Source organism: Loxodonta africana, chromosome 5 (genome assembly GCF_030014295.1).
Source record: "Loxodonta africana isolate mLoxAfr1 chromosome 5, mLoxAfr1.hap2, whole genome shotgun sequence".
NCBI lineage: Eukaryota > Metazoa > Chordata > Mammalia > Proboscidea > Elephantidae > Loxodonta > Loxodonta africana.
In genome coordinates this window covers 85,231,563-85,254,426 of record NC_087346.1, presented here as the reverse complement: position 1 = coordinate 85,254,426, position 22,864 = coordinate 85,231,563, and the positions used below count along the sequence as shown (strand labels likewise).

The 22,864-nt window shown below is 36.3% G+C and overlaps 1 long non-coding RNA gene across 2 annotated transcripts; it reads left to right on the top strand.

Moving 5' to 3' along the window:
• The first annotated feature begins 8,874 nt into the window (after window positions 1-8,874).
• On the top strand, window positions 8,875-17,241 carry LOC135231445 (uncharacterized). Of its 2 annotated transcripts, none has more exons than XR_010322092.1 (6): window positions 8,875-8,897; window positions 11,307-11,370; window positions 12,403-12,423; window positions 12,503-12,523; window positions 13,628-13,729; window positions 17,110-17,241. It is a non-coding gene; the product is annotated as an uncharacterized LOC135231445 (long non-coding RNA). The 2 variants fall into 2 exon arrangements; XR_010322093.1 differs by having other exon boundaries at window positions 8,883-8,919.
• Window positions 17,242-22,864: the final 5,623 nt, after the last annotated feature.

Sequence of the window (22,864 nt, the reverse complement as noted above, 5' to 3'; positions counted from 1 at the left end):
CTCCATAGGTGACGGACTTAAGAAGAGGATGTAAATTTTGTTAGTATCCTCCTGGTCAGGTAGACCTAACTGGGTAGGCTGAAAAATTATGCTAACCATGTTCCACCTAGCATAGTTAGAAGGTGCAAACCCCAGCTTTTTGCTGGGCGTGACTCGTATTGGTCAATAAGCAAGAGAAAACAAAATAAGAGAAGCAGGTGGGAATACAGGAAAGAAATTTTTATTTCACTGTACCAAAATAAGGAATCAGGCAGAGCTGCTGCTGCCTAGACTGCTCGCCAAGGGTGGGCAGGCAAGTTACTTTTAAAGGGTTTACAAGCATGGAGTTCATACAAGTTACCACAGCAACATTCTTAAGCATACTATGCAGACACAGTAGGGTTTACCTATAACTTCCAAGGAAAAGCAGGATTCAGATGCAAAGCTGGGGGGAGAGAAAGTCCAGCAAAGGAAACAGGATATTTAATTCAACACTGTGGATGCTCTGTCCCAGCATTGTAGTTAAGGACACTAAAAAAACTAGGCGGATTGAATTGTGTCCCCCCAAAATACGTGCCAACTTGGCTAGGCCATGATTCCCTGTATTGTATGGTTGTCCTCCATTTTGTGATCTGGTGTAATTATCCTCCATTCTGTGACTGGTCATAAATCATAACCTCTGCACATGGTTATAATCTCATTTCTGAATGGAATATGTTTGTTATACTAACGAAGCAAGATCTGGTTATGCTAATGAGTATTAAATTATGATTCTTATGTTAATAAGGCAGGATTAGGATTATCTAGAGTCATTCTCTTTTGAAATATAAAAGAGATTAAACAAGCATACTAAGTAGTAGAGATGGGGAAAAGAGATGCCAAGCCACATGAAGATTGCCCAGGAACAGAAGCTCAGAAGAGAAAAGGCTCTTCCTCTATAGCAGAGAGAGAAAGCCTTCCCTAGAGCTGGCAGTCTGAACTGAGACTTCTAGCCCTCTAAACAGTGAGAGAGAAAATGTTTCTCTCACTCACTTATAGCACTATTGTTATAGCAGTATGAGAAAACTAAGATAAGGTCCCTCAGCCAGCCATTTTTAAACTCCAAAGCCCAGATAGCATGCTACATGTGCAAGTATCAGGCCTCTAAAGGTAAGGCAGTGGAGGGCTCATCATGTCCCTGAGTCTTGTTCCCAAGAGGATAAATTTGGTGCTCCTAATTCATTTACTGAATATACCATGGACTGCCAGAAGAATGAGCAAATCTGTTTTGGAAGAAGTACAGCCAGGATGCTCCTTAGAAGGGAGGATGGTAAGACTTTGTCTCATGTACTTTGGACATGATATCAGGAGGGGCCAGTCCCTAGAGAAGGACATCATGTTTGGTAAAGAATAGGGTCAACAAATAGAGGATGACCCTCAGTGAGATGATCTGACTCAGTGGATAATACAATGGGCTCAAACACACCAACAATTGCGAGATTGGTTCAGCACCAGGCAGTGTTTCCTTTTGTTGTTCATAGTGCCCCTCTGCATCAGAACTGACTTAGTGACACCCAATAATATGAACAGGGAACTGTCAGTAATTCAAGCTGGATTCCAAAGAGGACATGGAACCAACCAGGGATATCATTGCTGATGAAAGTTGGATCTTGGCTGACAGCAGAGAATAACAGAAAGATGTTTACCGGTGTTTTATTGACTGAAAAAGGTATTCAACTGTGTGGATCAGAGCAAATTATGGATAACATTGAGAAGAATGGGAATCTCAGAAAACTCAATTGTTTTCATGAGAGACGTGACGTAGGTAGTGGTTTGAACAGAACAAGGGAATGCTACTTGTTTTAAAGCGATGAAAGGTATGTGTCACAGTTGTATCCTTTTGCCATACTTATTCAGTCTATATGCTAGGCAAATAATCCAAGAATCTGGGCTATATGAAAGAGAAGGTGGCATCAGGATAAGAGGAAAACTCATTAACAACCTGCATTACGTAGATGACACACCCTTGTTTGCTAAAGTGAGGAGGACTTGAAGCACTGTCTGATGAAGATCAAGGCCACAGCCTTCAGTATGGGTTACACCTCAACAAAAAGAAAACAAAAATCCCCACAGCTGGACCAATAAGCAACATCATGATAAATGGAGAAATGATCAAGGTTGTCAAGGATTTCAATTTACTTGAATCCACAATCAACAGCCATGGGAGAAGCAGCCAAGAAATCAAAAGACACATTGCATTAGGCAAATTTGCTGCAAAAGACGTCTATAGTGTTGAAAAGCACAGAAGTTACCTTGAAGACTAACGTACACCTGACCCAAACCATGGCACTTTTAATTGGCTTATATGGATGCAAAAGCTGGAAAATGAATAAGGAAGACCAAAGAAGAATTCACATCTTCGAATTATGGTGTTGAATAAGAATATTGAATATACAATGGACTGCCAAAAGAGTGAACAAATGTTTCTTGGAAGACATAAAGCCAGAATGGTTCCTTAGAAGCAAGGATGGCAAGACTACATCTCGCTTACTTTGGACATGTTATCAGGAGGAACCAGTCCCTGGAGAAGGTTGGTAAAGTGGAGGGTCAGCAAAAAAGAGCAAGTCACTCAAAGAGATGAACTGACACGGTAGCTGCAACAATGGGCTCAAGCACAACAGTGATTGTGAGGATGGCACTGGACTAGGCAGTGTTTTGTTCTGATGCACATATGGTCACTGTGAGTCGTAACTGACTTGATGGAACCTAACAACAATAATATCAACATTCAAAAGGTGACCTAATTGCCCAGGGTATTTTCAGGAACCAGAGACAAAAAGCCAAACTTATTTGTTTGTGCCACACACATTATACTTCATGTTATCTAGGGCTCCTTTCCTTAATCTACTTCACTTCTGACTCTATACATTTTTCCTACCAAAATCTACATTCAGAATTGTGATCACAATCAATAAGCTGATGATTTCCACATTAGCGGTTCTAGTCTGGACCATCTCCCAGATTTAGACTCACATATCCAAACGCTTCTTAGACTTGTCTACCTGACATTGCCTTTAACCTTGTCTGTTTCACAAATTTTAAAGTGTGTGCCTTGAGACAATGGACAGTATTTTGTCTCTTTGTATTTCCAGTGTTCAGGAAATTTTTCAGTGGATTTTTTCATATTAGTAATTAAATCGGGTATATAATCCGAGAAATTTCTTTCACTAAATAGGCATCATGGAGTTTTCCCATAGATTGTAGACCATGTTTTCATCATAGAAAAAATAAAGGAGAAGGAGGAGAAGAAGATGGAAAAGTCAACATAAATATCACTAAAAATATCTGTTCACGGGTTGTATCCTTATGCCATCAATTTAATGCCATACCAGTGATTTAGCAACAGCAATTTGTTGATGATTTTCCTTATAAATGACCCTGACATTTTCAAAGTGTGTGGCATTTGGTTTTAGAGAATAAAATATCTGTTTTACTTAATTATAAAATATCATGACATGTTCTGGTTCACCAGTCTTCTAAAATGCCCTACTGTAACTGGAGTAACTGGAGTATGAGATGGTAAATAACACAAGAAGGTCACTCCTGTGTCAATTGTCCACTATACTTATTTCCACTGTCATACATAATCCCCACACTTCCTGTCTTATTGCATCAGAAAATAATGGGTGGAAAAATGCCTGCATTTTGATGTTCCAAATGTGAAAGAGGACTCTAAACCACAACTAAAATGGCTGGCAAAGGCCTGAATCAGACTCCATTTTGTCCTAGCCCTTTGCCTCTGCTTTTCAGAATACATGATCCATGACCATGCTTTTGACCAAGAAAACTTGTTCTGTGACATTCTGAGGTGGCCCACCCAGAGTTTTGCGGGATGGAGAAGGAACCAGCTCTGGATCATAGGGAACTGTAGCTAAGGTTGAGTACCCAAGCTCATAGAAATTCTTTCTAAATAAGGCTTATGATAGCATGTCAAATGCCAACCAATCAACTGTATGCCCATAGTCTTCCCAACTCTGTACAAAGTTCTGCAAAACTAATTATAAAAGACATATACTTATGCTCCTTCTTTGGAACACCATGTTGAACTTTCATTTTGACGTTTCCAGATTTGCAAATCTTTGAATCTGAATAAAACTCTTATTTTACAGAAATACTGTTTAATTTTTATCACAATCTAAAATAGGTGTGATTTAACTTATATTTAAAAGTGTTTTTTAGCATCTATCAGTTTAACTTACCTGGTAGTTTGCTGTTGTGGTGGTCGTTTTGTTATTTTTTGGTTGTGATTTTGGAGTGTTAGTTAACTTTATATATTCACTGTATGGAAAAGCTCAATATCATCAGCCAGAGCAAGGCCAGGGGCAAACTGTGGAGCAGACCGTCAATTGCTCATATGTAAGTTCAAGCTGAAACTGAAGAAAATCAGAGCAAATTCATGACAGCCAAAATATGACCTTGAGTACATCCAACCTGAATTTAGAGACCATCTCAAGAATAGATTTGACACATTGAACACTAGTGACTGAATACCAGACGAGTTGTGGAATGACATCAAGGACATCACCCATGAAGAAAGCAAGAGGTCACTGAAAAGACAGGAAAGAAAGAAAAGACCAAGATGGATGTCAGAGGAGACTCTGAAACTTGCTCTTGAGCACTGAGCAGCTAAAGCAAAAGGAAGAATTGATGAGGTAAAAGAACTGAACTGAAGACAAAGTAAAATATTATAACGACATGTGCAAAGAGCTGGAGATGGAAAACCAAAAGAAAAGAACACACTTGGCTTTTCTCAAGCTGAAAGAACTGAAGAAAAAATTCAAGCCTCGAGTTGCAATAGTGAAGGATTCCATGGGGAAAATATTAAATGACACAGGAAGCATCAAAAGAAGGTGGAAAGTGTACACAGAGTCATTATACCAAAAAGAATTAGTCGGTATTCAACCATTTCAAGAGGTGGCATACCATCAGGAACCAATGGTACTGAAGGAAGAAGTCCAAGCTGCTCTGAAGGCATTGGCAAAAAGCAAGGCTCCAGGAATTGACGGAATACCAATGGATATGTTTCAACAAACAGAGGCACTGCTGGAGGTGCTCATTCATCTATGCCAAGAAATATGGAAGAGAGCTCCCTGGCCAACTGACTGGAAGAGATCCATATTTATGCCTATTCCCAAGAAAGCTGATCCAACTGAATGTGGAAATTATAGAACAATTTCATTAATATCACACTTAAGCAAAATTTTGCTGAAGATCATTCAAAAACAGCTACAACAGTATATAGACAGAGAACTGCCAGAAATTCAGGCCAGTTTCAGAAGAGGACATGGAACCAGGGATACCATTGCTGATGTCAGATGGATCCTGGCTGAAAGCAGAGAATACCAGAGGGGTGTTTACCTGTGTTTTACTGACTATGCAAAGGCATTCGACTGTGTGGATCATAACAAACTATGGATAACATTGCAAAGAATGGGAATTCCAGAACACTTAACTGTGCTCATGAGGAACCTTTATAGACGAAGAGGCAGTTGTTCAGACAGAACAAGGGGATACTGATTGGTTTAAAGTCAGGAAAGGTGTGCGTCAGGGTTGTATTCTTTCACCACACCTATTTAATCTGTATGCTGAACAAATAGTTTGAGAAGCTGGACTATATGAAGAAGAATGGGGCATCAGGATTGGAGGAAGACTCATTAACAACCTGCATTATGCAGATGACACAACCTTGCTTGCTGAAAGTGAAGAGGACTTAAAGCACTTACTAATGAAGATCAAAGACCACAGCCTTCGGTATGGATTACACCTCAACATAAAGAAAACAAAAATCCTCACAACTGGACCAACAAGCAACATCATGATAAATGGAGAAAAAGTTGAAGTTGTCAAGGATTTCATTTTACTTGGATCCACAATCAACAGCCATGGAAGCAGCAGTCAAGAAATCAAAAGACCCATTGCATTGGGCAAATCTGCTGCAAAGGACCTCTTCAAAGTGTTGAAGAGCAAAGATGTCACTCTGAAGACTAAGGTGCGCCTGACCCAAGCCATGGTATTTTCAAACACATCATATGCATGTGAAAGCTGGACAATGAATAAGGAAGACTGAAGAAGAGTTGACGTCTTTGAATTGTGGTGTTGGCGAAAAATATTGAATATACCATGGACTGCCAAAAGAACGAACAAATGTGTCTTAGAAGAAGTACGGCCAGAATGCTCCTTAGAGGCAAGGATGGTGAGACTGCATCTTACATACTTGGACATGTTGTCAGGAGGGATCAGTTCCTGGAGAAGGACATCATGCTTGACAGAGTACAGGGTCAGTGGAAAAGAGGAAGACCCTCAACGAGGTGGACTGACTCAGTGGCTGCAACAACGAGCTCAAGCATAACAATCATTGTAAGGATGAGCTCAAGCATAGCAATGATTGTAAGGATGGCGCAGGACCGGGCAGTGTTTCATTCTGTTGTGCATAAGGTCGCTATGAGTCGGAACCGACTCAACGGCACCTAACAACAACAACAACAAAAGTTCATGTATATCATAATTCCATTAACATCGGTTAAATGAATTAATGAAGAACTAAATAAGGAAGGAAAGAAAGAAAAAGAGGGAGGGAATGAAATAGGAAAAGAGGAGAGAGAAAAGGGAAAAGTCAAAGAAGGAAGGAAAACATTCTTTGAAACTCCCAAAATGACTAAGGTAGGGTTTATTTGTTTAACATAAAACATTTCAACAGCCACGGAACCTTACATATCTTCTTTTTTTTTCTGTTGATAATGCACTAAACCAAATGAAATCCATTGCCGTCAAGTCAATTCTGGCCCATAGCGACCCTATAGGACAGAGTAGAACTGTCCCATAGGGTTTACAAGGAGCTCCTGGTGGATTCGAACTGCCGACCTTTTGGTTAGGAGCTGTAGCTCTTAAGCACTACGTCTGCAGGTTTTCTGGATAATGCACTAGAGGCCTTATATATCTTTTTTTTTTTTTCTGTTGATAATGCACTAAAGATTGAGTTTGCTTTGCATTTGAGTAGATGTATGTAAAATGCTTAGAAATCCTGTGGCAAAAAACAATAAGAACAATTAAAATTAAATTTAACTTGAATTTTTTACTTGCCCATCTTAGAAGAAGTACAGCCTGAATGCTTCTTAGAAGTAAGGATGGCAAGCCTTCGTCTCAATTAATCTGGACATGTTATTGGGAGGGACCAGCCCATAGACAAGGACATCATGCTTGGAAAAGTAGAAGGTCAGGGAAAGTGAGGAAGACCCTTGATGAGATGGATTGACACAGTGGCTTTAATGATGAACTCAAGCATAGCAAGGATTGTGGGGATGGGGCAAGTCTGCAAAGGGTTTTTTTTCTTTTGTATTTTGAGTCCCATGAGTCAGAAACACCTGATGGTCACCTAATAACAACAATAAACATTAAAATTAATTTGCATATTACCCAGAGAATAACCCTAATTTTGAATGGGGCTGTTCAAATATAGCATAGAAAATTCACCAAATAAATATTTCCTTAAAACAACTGACACAAAATTAAACCTTAAATTCTATTTTGGCATCAAGTCCATAGACAATGCATGTAAAGGTCTATCATGTGGCTTCTCAAACTTTAGAGTACATATAAGATCACCTGTAGATGTCATTAAAATGCATTTTCCTGTTGTACTGCCAAGACTCTAATTCAGCAGCCTGGACTAGGGGCTGATTTTGCAGTCCTAACAAGCTCTCAGGTGATGCTCCTTCTGAGGGTTCCATAGACCGCTCCTGGAGTAGCAAGGAATTAGGGTATATAACTCAGCCAAACTTTCCAAATGATTTTCTGCTGCTCAGTTCTGACTATAATGAATTATCCAATCAGTAGCAAAGTGGTGATTTTTTGTATGTGTACACATTTGGCTAAGGACTTACTGAAACTACTTTTTCCTTCCATCTAGCGTTCTCATGTCAACACACAGTTTTCAATAAGGAATGAGTCCCTAAAATCTCAAAGGAAGTAAATTAAAGTTCCCAAACAAATGCACCAGTTACTATGTGAGATAGTAACTGAGCTCTTAAATCAAAAAAACCAAACCCACCCCTGTCGAGTCCATTCTGACTTATAGGGACCTAATAGAATACAGAAGGACCCATAGGAAGTCCAAGGCTGTAAATCTTCAGGGAAGCAGACTGCCACATCTTTTTTCCAGGGAGCAGCTGGTGGGTTCAAACTGCTGACCTTTTGTTTAGCAGCCCAGTTCACTAAGCACTCCGTGACCTGGGCTTCTTTCCTGAGCTTTTAGGGTCATTTAACTTTAAATTTCAGATTTATTTTACCATACAATGCCCAAAGAATCACTGGTTTTGGCAAATGTTTGGTTCTACTTGATAAGATAGTCTAGACTCCACGGAACAAGGCGAAAGTGACATTTAAATGATAATTTTTAGGAAATGCATTAGAAACAAATGACTTCAATTTTCTTATGCCAGTTATCACCATTTATTAGAAGACAGGTTAAGTTTGCTCACATGGTAGGTATCTTTTTTGGACATGTGTTTGTGAAAATAGAGGCCACGAAGTTCTACAGAAATATTTTTACCACTTCAACTCATTTCTACACGTGGTTTACTCTAAAATGCTTTTTCCTTTGCCCTATTCACAGGTGCCTAGACTAACACTGGCATTAACATTTGATGGGTGTTTTGTTTCCTGGTTAATTTGCCTTCACAGTCTTCTATTGTAAAATCACATTGGTATGTTTCTTTTCAGCATCCTCAAGGGCAGATTTTGAGGATTAACTTCAGTTCCCATATGATCTCATAACTGACATAGTTTAGGAAAACAGAGGAAGGATTCCAGTGCATTTAAATACACCTGCCCTCTAGAGAAGCACAGCATCTCTCAGGGCTTCATTTGGGCTCCTCTGACTGGTGAGTTCATTTTGAGTAAAAGGTAATGTATTTACATGCACTATAATATGAAGTTTTATTCTAATCTTTTGCTTACTAGAATAAACTGAAAACCTTTTATGAAAATGCCTACTATTTATTGATAATTTTCCATCAAAAGTTTTAAAGAAATGGTGATGTTATGTCAGGATCTGAAGGTGAGTTCAGGATCTCAATGCCTCTGAGTCAACATTAGCCATTGCTGTCCAAAGTCAACATTGGAAAATGGAGGGGATGTGCGCTATCTTTTCTTCGTCCTTGACCAAATATCGGACATCCACTTTGTCAATGATGATTTTACCCTTAATTTAAAATTAAAGTTTAAATTTTATAGGAAAATAATCTCTTGGGTAGTTTAAAAAGCTGTCTGTTTGCAAATGTATGTACTGTTTCAAAGGTTTTAAGTAACTTTTCTCAAAGTTACTTTATTCCCATAGTTAAATCATTTTAAATGGACTTTTCAAGGCTTCAATTCAAAAGTCAATGGACTCTTCATTGTTCATCATTCAAAACACTTTTTGTTATTTTCCATAATTAATAGTGCATGGCAGTTACACTTCTCTGTTTTACTTAGTCTTAACTCATTTTTATTTTTGATTTTGATGAAAGGGAAAATTTCAATGGCTACATTTTTAATTGTGATTTTTAGGAAATATTTTTTACTCACAGCCCTTAAATATGTATATGGCCCCACTGGGATATATATATAATCACTTCATATAAGCATTCCTTGATATTTTCAATAAAATTCCAGGCATATAAAACACCAAAACTTTATTTTTGATACAAATTCCAGACATACACAACTAAAAGTTGCATTCTTTTTTGGATCTTAACATGACGGAAAGTTTGGGCTAACTACTAAATGATAGAAAACGTTCATCAACAAATAAGTAATTGTTACAGTTTGTCTAATACAAGCATCCTCGGCTTAAGTCAGTGAGGCAGAAACAGCAGATAAGAAACAGGTAACATACCACTTGTCATGATCTCTGCTTCACGTGTTGAGGACTTTGAAGTTATTAGGAGAAGAATAGTTTTTCTATCATTAGACAAAAGATGTTACTGTAATATTCTATCACAACTGACAAGTTAAAAAATGAAATAAAATGCCCTTTATTCATTAAAGATTTCCTTTACAGTTTGTAATTCACAGGTATAAATATCATGTATCTGTGAGTTCCTCCATACTAAAATTTTCCAGTCAAAATATTTTTGCTCCGGTGTCTGTAATTCCAAATTGGAGCCCTGGTGGTGCAGTGGCTAAGAGCTCGGCTGCTAACCTAAAGGTCAGCAGTTGGAATCCACCAGCTACATCCTGGAAATCCAAAGGAACAGTTCTACCCTGTCCTATAGATTCGCAATGAGTTGGAATGGACTCGATGGCAACCGGTTTTGTCTCTTTTTTTTTTTCTTTTTTTGAATTCAGAGATAAATAATCTGCTTTGCTTCTTTTTCAACAGTTATGAAACCGGATTCAAAGAATTATATAAATATATCAAAGAGTTCCAGACTAGCTTAAATATGTTGAATAAGAATATTTGGAAATTTAAATTGTTTTTACCATTTTGATTGCCCAAAGTAGCCACAGATATTTTCCCCGTGAGTTCTTTTGCAATTCAGTTGTTCTCTGCCCAGTATCATCAATGTTCTGATATCAGGGTTATACTATCTACACAATGCTCAGCCCAGAAACCTGGCACATTGAGACTCATTCTACTGTAAAACCAGGCTCTATTGCCTGTCATTCTACTTTCTGAACATCTCTTTGCACTGTGCCTTAATTATTACCCTTAATCAAAGTTTCATATAATCTCACAACTATATAAGAAGTTGTCCTGTTTCAGGTTGTTTCCTCATTACTTACTGAAGTATTTACATTTCCAACATTCTATGCTTTTCTCATTTTTATTTCCTTTCAGGCTCCAGACATGTTCCATTTCCCCTCTCCCTTCCCTCTCTTTACTCTATACCTTTATTCTCCTGGTCTGTTTAAGGTGCCCTCTTTGTGTGCTTTTAGAGCATGTTAGTTTTTCCATTTCAGAACACTCATTTTTTACTGATTAATATCTCTTACCCAGTGGTTAAGTGCTACAGGTGCCAAAGAAAAGGTCAACAGTTCAAATCCACTAGCTGCTCCTTGGAAACCATATGGGGCAACTCTACCCTGTCCTATAGGGTTGCTATGAGTTGGAATCAACTCAATGGCAGTGGGTTTGTTTGTCTTGGTTTACTAGTCTGTAAATTCCCTGATGTCAGGGTACGTGTTCTAATTGTCTTCGTACGTCTAATATGTTTCATAAAGCTTTGAAGCAAAGTTTGATCAATGAATGTTTAATGAATGAGCCAAGGAATGAATGTGTTGCTGATTTCTAACATATGCTTTCACAGGACTCAGCAAAATATGAAGTTCTTTATCTTTGCCTTCATCTTGGCCATCATGGCTGCATTGACAGTAAGTAGATCAGGAAATTTTGAAGAATATGTTCCTGGAAATTTTCCAAAGAATCTTGCTCATTACCTGTGTCCTGGCCTTTTTGCATTGACCTAAACAATGCTTTATAAATGTTAATGCTTTTGTATGAATTTTTTCCTTAAATTAACCTACATAAGTTCATTCAAGACATAGAATAAATCTTCAGTACACACACGTGCATACAGAAAGCCACACAAACAGACTTCAAATGTAATTATTTCATGGAAAAAATAAATTTTAAAAAAGCCTCCATAAAGATATGGAACTACAAGCCTAATAAAATGTACTTAAATATAAAATGTTCCAGATCTACCTGAAGTCAGAAGTTCCCAGACAGTTTTGTCATTTATGACTCTGTTTCTCTAGGTGAAGCACTTGACTTTTCCGAAACTTGGTTTTTTTTTTTTTTTCTTCTTCTGGTAAAATTAATGCTTGTTTATATGCTGGTATCCTTTATGTCTAAATTACTGGGAAATTTATCATGTAATAACAGTACTTCAACTAATCCACCAAATTCTAAAGGATGTTTAAAATATCCAGTCAGCTATGGAAACATAGTTTATCACATTATGTTGTTATAAAAGGATAGACAGAAAAAAATAAAACTCTAAGAAGAAAAGCAGACAGCTGAGCTCTATCATCACAACAAAAGCTTAAGTAGCTTTTGAGCTACTTAAAATATTATGCATATAAAAAATTTTGTTTGGGGCCAAATCAAAGTTTACCTTTTCAGTTTTCACTCTCCTATTCACAGCAATATACTCTCCCTATCTTTCCCACACAAAAGAAACATGGCCCAAAGTAAACTGACATTTAAATGTCCCAGATTATTCAGAGCAAAAGCCTACTCTTCACTTACTTTAAAGATGCCATTGTACAAAGTTGTCCAGTTTAGAGTAGCAACTTCCATCTATTAGATTTAATCACAGTTGCGGCAGCTAAGCGCATTTTTACAATCAATCTTGAATTAATATTAAGATGTTAACTATATTGTTCTTTTCTCCTTTTAAGAGAGCTGATTCATCTGAAGAGGTAAGACAGTTTCATTCAATGGAACATTTAATAATCAACAGTGTATTGTGTTTTAAACAATTGTTCTTTATTTTAACAGCATCATCATAGAAGATTCCATGTAAGTATTTGCCTGATAAAATTGTGTTGTTCAAACCTACTTCCTTTTCTGAGTATTTATTCTATTAAAAAAGTTGATTTTTTTTTGAAATGTATTTATATCATGAATGCCCAAAACACACATTGATTTCGTATATTTATGATACACGAAAGAAAGATCCAAGAGTGTTGTATCCGTAACATATAAACAGAAACTCAAATACCACCTTCAAGAAGCCAGTCTCTGAATTTCAGTATCTTTGTCTGGTAAATGAACACCTTGACTAAAATGCAGTTGAAATTCTGACTCCATTAAGTACAATATATGCTTAATGGAGCTGATAAAGTAAGTGATGTGGTTTTTACCTTCCGATTTTTGGGGGGTGATAAAGTCAGTAGGTTAAACTGACCATGTTAAAAAAAGGTGGAAATTTTAATTTTTTTAACATTTTTTCTTAATGACCTGTGTCCTTGACATCTGATTATTTTGGCATGTTATATTAATGCAGTAGGATCTGAAAGATTGTTCTTAATAATATAGTAAATAAATGAATTAAAATGGCATAAAATAAAAAGATACAGAAGGAAAGATAAGGATATTTGTATTAACAGATGTAAATATTAAGTAATGTAGGAATTTTAAGAAAGAGCAAAATTATTATAAATCAAAAGTGAGGTGAAGCAGTCAGAATCTCTCTCCGTCCTTCTCTCTCTTTTACACACACACATACACAATCTTTCTCTCCACCTAAGTTGACATTAATCAATTATTCCTTCCTGGAATATTCAAAGATGGGCAAGACTGTAGCTTGGTGGTAATATTATAAAGAAGATGTAAGTCCTGTTTGAGCTTTTGGATGTAATCAGCCATCTCAGATGCACTACAAAACAACAAAATTGCCTGTAAAAAGTAAAATGGTAAATATTTTATGATTTTAGCTTCTTTTTAAAATTTGATTTTAAAAAATGAAAAGCTAACTGAAACGGAAAAAATAATTATGTAGATAATATATAAGTTCCTAGTAATTTAAACAACCTAAGTTTTTAATGGAAATTATTGTGAAATAATTGCACTGTCACTGCCTCAATTCTCTGCGATTTTCTCTTTCCTTTTGTGTGTATACAGGAAAAGGATCGTGAATATCAGCGTTATGAACGTTATCCCTATCGTTACCGAGGTCCATAAGCTAACAACTTTGCTCAGTAACCATGAGGCTTGATTACACAGGTAAACCCAGTTTAGTGATATTTTTGGTCTCCATTTTTTTTCTAAATATCAATAATGACATATAATTAAAAGAAGGAAAACAAAAGAAAGCTTCAAACAAAAACTGGCTCTGCATCAAGAAATTTTTCCTGGTGTTGTTGTTGTTAGTTGCCATCGTGTCAGTTCTAACAAGCAACCCTATATACAACAGAACGAAACACTGCTCAGTCGTATGCCATTCCCACAATTCTTGTTATGCTTGAGAACATTGTTGTAGCCACTGTGTCAATCCATCTTGTTGAGGGTCTTCCTCTTTTCCGCTGACCCTGTACTTGACCAAGCATGATGTCCTTCTCAGGGACTGATCCCTCCTGACAACATGTGCAGAGTATGTAAGATACAGCCTTGACATCCTTGCTTCTAAGGAGCATTCTGGGTGTACTACTTTCAAGACAGATTAGTTTGTTCTTTTAGCAGTAAATCGTATATTCAATATTCTTCACCAACACCAAAGTTCAAAGGCATCAATTCTTATTCTGTCTTCCTTATTCATTGTCCAGCTTTTGCTTGCATATGATGCTATTGAAAATACCGTGGCTTGGGTCAGGTGCACCTTAGTCTTCAAGGTGACATCTTTGCTTTTCAACACTTTAAAGAGGTCTTTTGCAGCAAATTTACCCAGTGCAATGTGTCTTTTGATGTCTTGACTACTGCTTCCATGGGCTGTGATTGCCATCCAAGTAAAATGAAATCCTTGACTTTAACCTTTTCTCTGTGTATTATGATGTTGCTTATTGGCACAGCTGGGGTATTTTTGTTTTCTTTATGTTGAGGTGTAATCCACATTGAAGGCTGTGGTCTTTGATCTTCATCAGTAAGTGCTTCAAGTCCTCTTCACTTTCCTCAAGCAAGGTTGTGTCATCTGCATAATGCAGGTTGTTAATGAGTCTTCCACCAATTCTGATGCCCTGTTCTTCTTCATATAGTCCAGCTTCTCAGGTTATTTGCTCAGAGGATACAACCCTGATGCACACCTTTCCTCACTTTAAACCACGCAGTATCCTTTTGTTCTGTCCAAACAACTGCCTCTTGATTCCTCATGAGCCCAATTAAATGTTCTGGAATTTCCATTCTTCGCAGTGTTACCCATAAATTGTTATGAGCCATACAGTCGAATGCCTTTGCATAGCCAAAAAAACACAGGTAGGCATCTTTTTGGTAATCTCTGCCTTCAGCCAAGATCCATCTGATATCAGCAATGACATCCCTGGTGTGCCTCTCCTGAAATGTAATTATTTGTGTAAATGCTTCCAAAAGAAATCTTTTATCCCACTGAGGTTAAGAGTCTGGACTCTGTGGAAAGAAACACCTGTGTTTGTATCCTGGACCTGACAACTTGCAGTTCCATGACTATGAACTATTCTTAATTCTCTCTAAACCTCAATTTTTTCATTGACAAAATAGTATAATAATACTTAACCACATGTATAGGAAGGGTGAAACTGTTAAAAGACATATATCATGTGAAGCTCTTGATCAGAAATGTGTATAATTGTGACTATAGTCTGTCCTGTCTATAAATCTGTCCTAGGATGTTGTTTAAAAATTTCCCACCTAAAATACAATCCTTGGAGCAACTGTACCAGATCAGAGTCTGTGTTTTAATAAGATCCCTATATAATTCACATACACAAAATTGAGAAGTCCTGTCCTAAGACAGTAAAATGAGAAATTAGGAGTAAGATCACTGACCTAGTATAATACCTAAAAGAAGATAGAAAATACTATTAATTTCTTTTTGAGACATTTAAATTTAGCCATTCACACAGAAGATAAAGCCTTCCAAATTCTATGATAGATGAAGAATTTTGCTACAAAAAATAAAGCAATATTTTCTGGAGATAAAAGAAGACTGTCTTACATTTAAAGTTGACATTGTTCCAAAGTATTTCAATTATTTTTAAATGCACTTGTAGAGTTTATTCAAATTGAATTCTCTGTTGCCATTAATGACAGGGTGAAGAGTCTAAACATGGTCCCCTAGCCATTAGGTAATAACTAAAGATACTTGATCAAGTAAGGATGTATTAAAATATTATTCTGGGAAGACCACTATGGATGAAGCATGTAGGCTATATTTAAGGGGAAAAACTGAAATAGGTTGGTGATAGAAAGACATAAAGAAACATGAAAAAGAGGCTCTAAGAAAGAATAATAAACAGATTTCATGATAGATTGAATGAGAGACCAAGCCATGGAGGAAAAAAATATTAAATTTGTCAGGAATGGATTATCAGATAAAAGTGGTAAGCAAATATTCCTTTCCCAAAAAAGGGCAATAGTTTAACTTTTAAAAGTCTGTTTGTTTGCTTGTTTTTATCTCTGATCCCTCCAAGGAATTCTGTTTTATGAGTATGGTTTGTTCCACATAAGTAAGATAATTAAAGAACATAATTATGCTAATTTTGAAAAAGAAGAAACATTCAAATTGAAAAGTAAAGTGGGTTAAAACGCAGAACTGAACTACTAAACCTCCTATGAAAAATGACAAGAAGAAAAAGACAAAAAAAATGACTTCATAGAAATTCGTTCAATAAATATTTAAGTACCAGAAGTACAAGAAAAACAACAGTAGTTTGCTATGTAATTAGCTTAGTTACAACATTTAAGGAAAGAAATAAAGGAGTCCTTTTTTTTTTTTTTTTAAATATTAGTAAGAAAAGATTGGAAGGATTGGAAAGAAATCCTGATTGTTGTGTTATTATTTTAGGAAAGAAAGATCCAATTGAAATTGGTGTTTATTCAGTCATTAGATATTTCTTGATCACATATCAGTGAGAATTGCAGTGTGATAGCCATTGGGGATCTAAATATCATTACTCCAAAGTCTTTGCATTTAAGGGTTTATTGTCTACTTTTAGAGATAAACGTAAAAACAGGCAATCATCGGATAGAACACCCTTTGATAAAGAAGCGATGTGCCCGGATGGGTTATATAGGTATGTAACACAAACAGGGGTATGTCAGCAAGAGTGAGAGAGAGGATAGACAGATAATGAAGAGTCATTGGGAAACAGTCAAAATAATTTAAAGAGATAAAAGAATGAACTAAGAAAGAAGTAGTAGAGATAGATACAGTAGCCATGTACTCTAATTTTGCTTCTGATTATATGGCTGCTTTTGAACAATTTTGGGAGAGCTTTTTTTTTATACAAAGGGTTTCAATCAATATGACACTATTTTTAGGGGTGGATATTTTTCACAAAGGAACATACCATCTGACATAACTGATGTAACTGACCATCTGATGTAACTCAAAACCAAGAAAGCATAAGAATATTAACAGTGACTTAATACATAGTTCAAATTTAATAAAAATAGTATTTTCTTCCTATCCACAGGCTTGTCAAGAGGTCCTATTGGCTCTGTACTCACGATGATTTTGCTACTCTAAAACCTGTTTGCTCATCAAGCGACGTTTCATTAAACCTCATACAACACATAAGAAGTTCTTTAAAAAGCAAGTTTTATAAAATTATCTGAAATATGAAAGTACTATTTGCATTATCTCATGTATTGTATTGGAATTTGAAAATAATTTGATCCATGGACAATTTCTCTGTATCCAAATTCCATGTTTTGAAGCCAGAAAAGAGAATTTAATCAAATATGGCTATATACCTGCAATAATAATCAATATTTTTAGAAACTGTAGTAACAGTATTTCCTAGGCTCTTTGATTTTTTTCTACTTTGCTCTCTGGTGTAATAGTATTATAAAAATTAAAAAAAAAAACTATTCATACATAATAAATTCATCTCTCAAGCATATACTGTATATCTCATCATTATCTCAAATCTCAATATAATTTTTCTGCATACATGATACGCCGATACTCTTTCTCCAGTATCTCAATATTTCTAAAGAAAAGCCACATAATACCATATCATAATCTTCTGGGATAATTATATTGGAAGAAAGAAGACCATGATATAGCTGGGTGGTTAATCAAGGGATATGAACATTGTCTCGGCAATTTCATTTTAATTTTGAAGTCAAAGAACTTCCGATCCATGCTCTTTACAAGAAATCACTAGACTATTAACCAAAATCATATTTCTAATTGTAATCATATTTGTAAAGGTAAGTGATTGACTATGTAGCTGAAAAGAAAATCTCAGCTATGTAATGGTTGCACATACTGGCAGTTAAAAACCTGCAGATTACACTGTATTACAATTTTGATGAGATAGACAATTGCATTCACCAAAATCCATGAAAACAGAGCTTTCCCCCTTGAGTTTAGCAACTAAAGTCCAATCTCCAGTCCCCAGTTACACAGAGCAGGGAAGGTCTCTGCTGGGGACAAAGACCTTTGTAAGGAAGCAGAAGGAGAGTGCTAGGGCTCAGTTGCTGGGGAAGGAGTTAGAGAGGGAGGGCAAGTGGGGAGAATGCTGTGAGATGTGCTTTAGCATTGTGTGCTCTCCCCTGACCTGCCTTTTGATCCCTCCCACTTTGGCGAGTGTCTTAGTCATCTAGTGCTACTGTAATAGAAATACCAAGAGAAATTTAAATCCACCAGTCGCTCCTTGGAAACCCTATTGGGCAGTTCTACTCTGTCCTATAGGGCCGCTATGAGTCGTAAAGGACGCAATGGCAACTGGGTTTTCTTATGCTCTAAGGGTAAGCATTCCCACAAGTAATTTTATTGATTTTATGTAATCCTGTTGAAGCAGATAAAATTACATTTGAATAAAGAGACCTAGGTAACAGAATTAAGTAATTTGCCCAAGGTCACACAGTGGGTAAATTGTTAGAGATGTAAACTATATTCAGGTCCATTAGATTCCAAAGCCCATGGGATCATAATACCCTAGAATGCCTGCGATAATGTCCTACTGCTGTTGTGAAAAAATTACAAGAACTTTCGTGGCTTAATCACAGAGTTATTATCTTATAGTTCTGGAAAACAGAAGTCTAAAATGAGTCTCACTGGAGTAAAATTTAGATGTCAGCAGGCTTGTGTTCCTTTCTGGAGGCTCTAGGGGAGAATCCATTTCCTTGCCTCTCCCAGCTTCTTCCTACTTTGTTGCTCTTGTCTTTGCTTGTTGTTAGTTGCCATGAGTCAGCTCAGACTCATGGTAACCTCACGGACAACAGTATCAGATGTTATCTGATGCTGCACCATCTTCATGATCATCAATATGCTTCAGCCCATTGTTGAGGCCACTATGTATTTTAAGTTGCTTGCAACCTAGTGAACTCATCTTCTAGCCTTACACCGAACAATTGTGTATTGTGATCCCTGGGGTTTTCACTGGCCAATTTTTGGAAGTAGATCCCCTGCCCTTTCTTCCTAGTCTATTATAGTCTGGAGACTTCCCTGAAATTGTTCGCCATAGGTGAGCCTCCTGGTATTTGAAATACCAGTAGCACAGCTTCCAGGATCACCATACCACGCAAGCCACAACAATAGGAAAAACTGACAGATGGATGGTGGTTACTGCCCTTAGAAAGGAATGTATTTCAAACCATCAGACACTTGATTTAGCCCACAATGGAAGTGAAAACCTTGAAAAACCGGAGATTTCTAATTTATATAGAGATAAAATGTTTAATTTAAAGAAGAGATTAAGAATTGATACAGACATGGCACAAGAAAATTGATCTATGAATTTTATGATCCCTTAAATGATTTTAAAAGGGAACGAAAGATATTGAAACAAAGTAAATATAAGCCAAAGACCAAGAACAAATTAATAGTTCAGAATTAATGACAATATGTGATACTTCTGTTAGGTACTTACTTAGTCTTTTGAAACCTAATTTAACAAACCATTGCATTCAGAATAAAGATAATTATATATTGAGAAAAATCCTAAATTTTTACAATAAATGATCAAAGTTGCCTCCTCCCTACTTTTGCTATATTCTTCAGATTATTATCATGGAAAAAAGTACTTTAACTGAAGATAAATTTCATGAGCACTACTTTCTGGTTTAAAACAATAAAAGGTGTGTGTCTGGGTTATACCCTTTCACCATATTTATTCCATCTCTCCTGTACATAAACCAAAAGGCAGTCATTCCAACAGAACAAGGGAATACTGGACGTAGTTTAAAATAATAAAAGGTGTGCCTCTGAGTTGTATCCTTTCACCGTATTTATTCCACGTGTATGTTGAGCAAATAATCCAGAAACTGGATGATACTAAAGACGAACTCAGCATCAGAATTTTAGGAAGACTCACTAGCAACATGCAATATGAGACAAACCTGTTTGCTGAAAATGAAGAAGACTTGAAACACTTACTGGTGAAGATTAAAGACAATAGACTTCATTATGGATTACTCTGCAGCATAAAGGAAACAAAAATTCTCTCAACTGGACCAGTAAGCAACATCATGACAAAAGGAGAAAATGGCAAAGTTGTCAAGCATTTCACTTTACTTGGATTCGCAATCAATGCCCACGGAAGCAGCAGTCAAGAAATCAACAACATATTGCATTGGGCAAATCTGCTGCAAAGGACCACTTTACAGTGTTGAAATCAAAGGTGTCACTTTGAGGACAAAAGTGCACCTTTCCCAAGTCAATTGCCTCATATGCATGTGAAAGGTGGACATGAATAAGGAAGACTTACAAAGAACTGATGCATTTGAATTGGGTATTGGTGGAGAACATTGAATATACCATGGACTACTAGAAGAACGAACTAACCTGTCTTGGAAGAAGTGCAGCCGGAACGTTCCTTAGAAGCAAGGATAGTGAGATTTTGTCTCACTCACTTTGGACATATTTTCAGGAGGGACCAATCTGTGATATCATGTTTGGTATAGTAGAGGACCAGGGAAAAAGAAAAAGAACCTCAATGAGATAGATTGACCATTGAATTCAAGAGTGGGCTCTAAAATAGCAACTATTGTGAGGATGGCACAGGCCTGGACAATGTTTAGTTCTGGTAATACATAGGGTTGCTGTGAGTTGAAACCTACTCCAAGGCACCTAACAACAACAACAACAATGACATTAAATAACAGGTTATAAATTCCTGACCTGGAGGTTGAAATCTGGTTTTTGTTTGGTCAGTACAGTATTATATACATATACAGAAAATTGATTTTAATTTGCCTATTACAACATTCGATGTACTTCATCACTCCTTCGTCTTTATTTACATGACTTCCAGGGTGTTCTTCTCAACTTGTTTTCTGCCTACCTCTCTGGCAGCTCTTTCTCTGCTTCATTTGTGTTTTCCTCCTTATCTCCATGACTTGTCAATGTTGGAGTGTCCAGAGCTTAGATACTCCAGTAGAACCTCTTTTCTACCTACGCTTATTCCCTTGGGGATCTTATCTAGTTTCATTATTTTAAACACCATATGTAACCATATTTAATAATTCCAAAAAGTGTAAGTCCAGCTTTACCATCTTCCCTGGAATCCAGACCTACAGTACCACTTCCTATGCAATATATCTTCTTGGATATCACACTTAACATGTACAAAATGAAGGTCCTGATACGTTGCCTCTAAACTTCCTTGGCTCATGGTATTTCCCAAACAAGGAAAGGGCAATACCTACCACCAGGTTCTTAAACCAAAAATCTGAGTACATTTTTACCCTCCCCTTTTCTCTAATTTTTCATCCAATTCATTAACAAATTCTGTTAACACTTACCTGTAAACTATATCCGTATTAGGAAAACTTCTCACCTTCTCCACTGCTACCAGCATCATCTTGTGTCTGAATTATTACAATTATCTCCAGATTGTCCTCTGTCTTCTTCCCCTGGCTCTTGTCTGTCTCCTTTCAGCAACGATTTGAGTTATCTTTTTAAAATGGAAATCAGTATTTGCCAATTCTCTGCTCAAAACCAGTTGACCCAATCAGAGTAGTGTATTTTTACGCAAATAACACATACCTGCTTGCCAGCTGTTCCTTCATCCCTCCAGGTATTTTCATAAGTGCCACTATGCCAATTTTTTTTACATGTTGCTGTGAAAAAATTAACATAGCCTCTTATGAAAGTATCTCACTGAGGGAAGGAGCGATTGGCAAATATATATAAAAGGTATGCATCATTTGTGTAAAAGTACAGTACACCTTCTCCCCCACACACACTCAATTTTTTTTTACAATTTTGTCAAGGTATCATTGACACATTATAAACTGTACATATTTAAATTGTTTTTTTGATGGAATTGAACATATTATACACTTCTGAAACTTTCACCTTAAAGATGATAATGAACATTTCCATCACCACCAAAAGTTTCCTTTTCTTCCCTATATTTCTCCCACCTATCATCCCTAGACAATCTTTGATCTGTTTTCTGTCAGTATAGATAAGTTTGCATTTTACAAAATTTCATATATTTGGAATTATATACTATATTTTTTTCTGGTTTTTTTACTGAGAAAAATTACTTTGAGATTTTTGTATTTATTTGCCTGAATCAAGACATAGTTTATTCATTTTATTGTTATGAGTAAAATTCCATTGTATGGATATATCACTTTTTTACTTCTACAAATAAAGGTAGCATAAAGATTTATATACAAGTCTTTGTACACATATGTGGATGTATTGTAGGCATATATTTTCATTTATTTTGAGTAAATAACTAGGAGTAGAATTGGGCTGTTTCAAATGGTGATACATTTTTATCATTTTAAGAAATCACTCATTTTCCAAATCTGCTGTACCATCACATTCCCACCAGCACTGCATATTTCAATTGTTCTGTATCTTCGCCATAACTTGGAAATGTTATTCTTTTTAATTGTAACCATTCTAGTTGGTAAAAGTGGCATTTCATTGTGATTTTAAGTTGCATTTGCCTAATGACTAGTGAAATCTATGTGCCTATTTGCCATTCTCTACAACTTTGCCATCTGTTTATCTTCTTTGACAATTTTTTTTTTACATGCACATTTTTATTGGGTTGTTTTTCTTATTATTGGGTTGTAAGAGTTCCTTATATTTTCTAGATTCAAGTCTTTTGCCAGATATGTGTTTTGTAGATATTTATGTCTAAATGTGACTTTCATTTTCATAATAATGTTTTCTAAAAATAAACGATTTTACTTTTCAGGTAAACCAATTATGGATTCTTACCTTATTTTTAGTTTATGACATGTGTAGCCTATTTA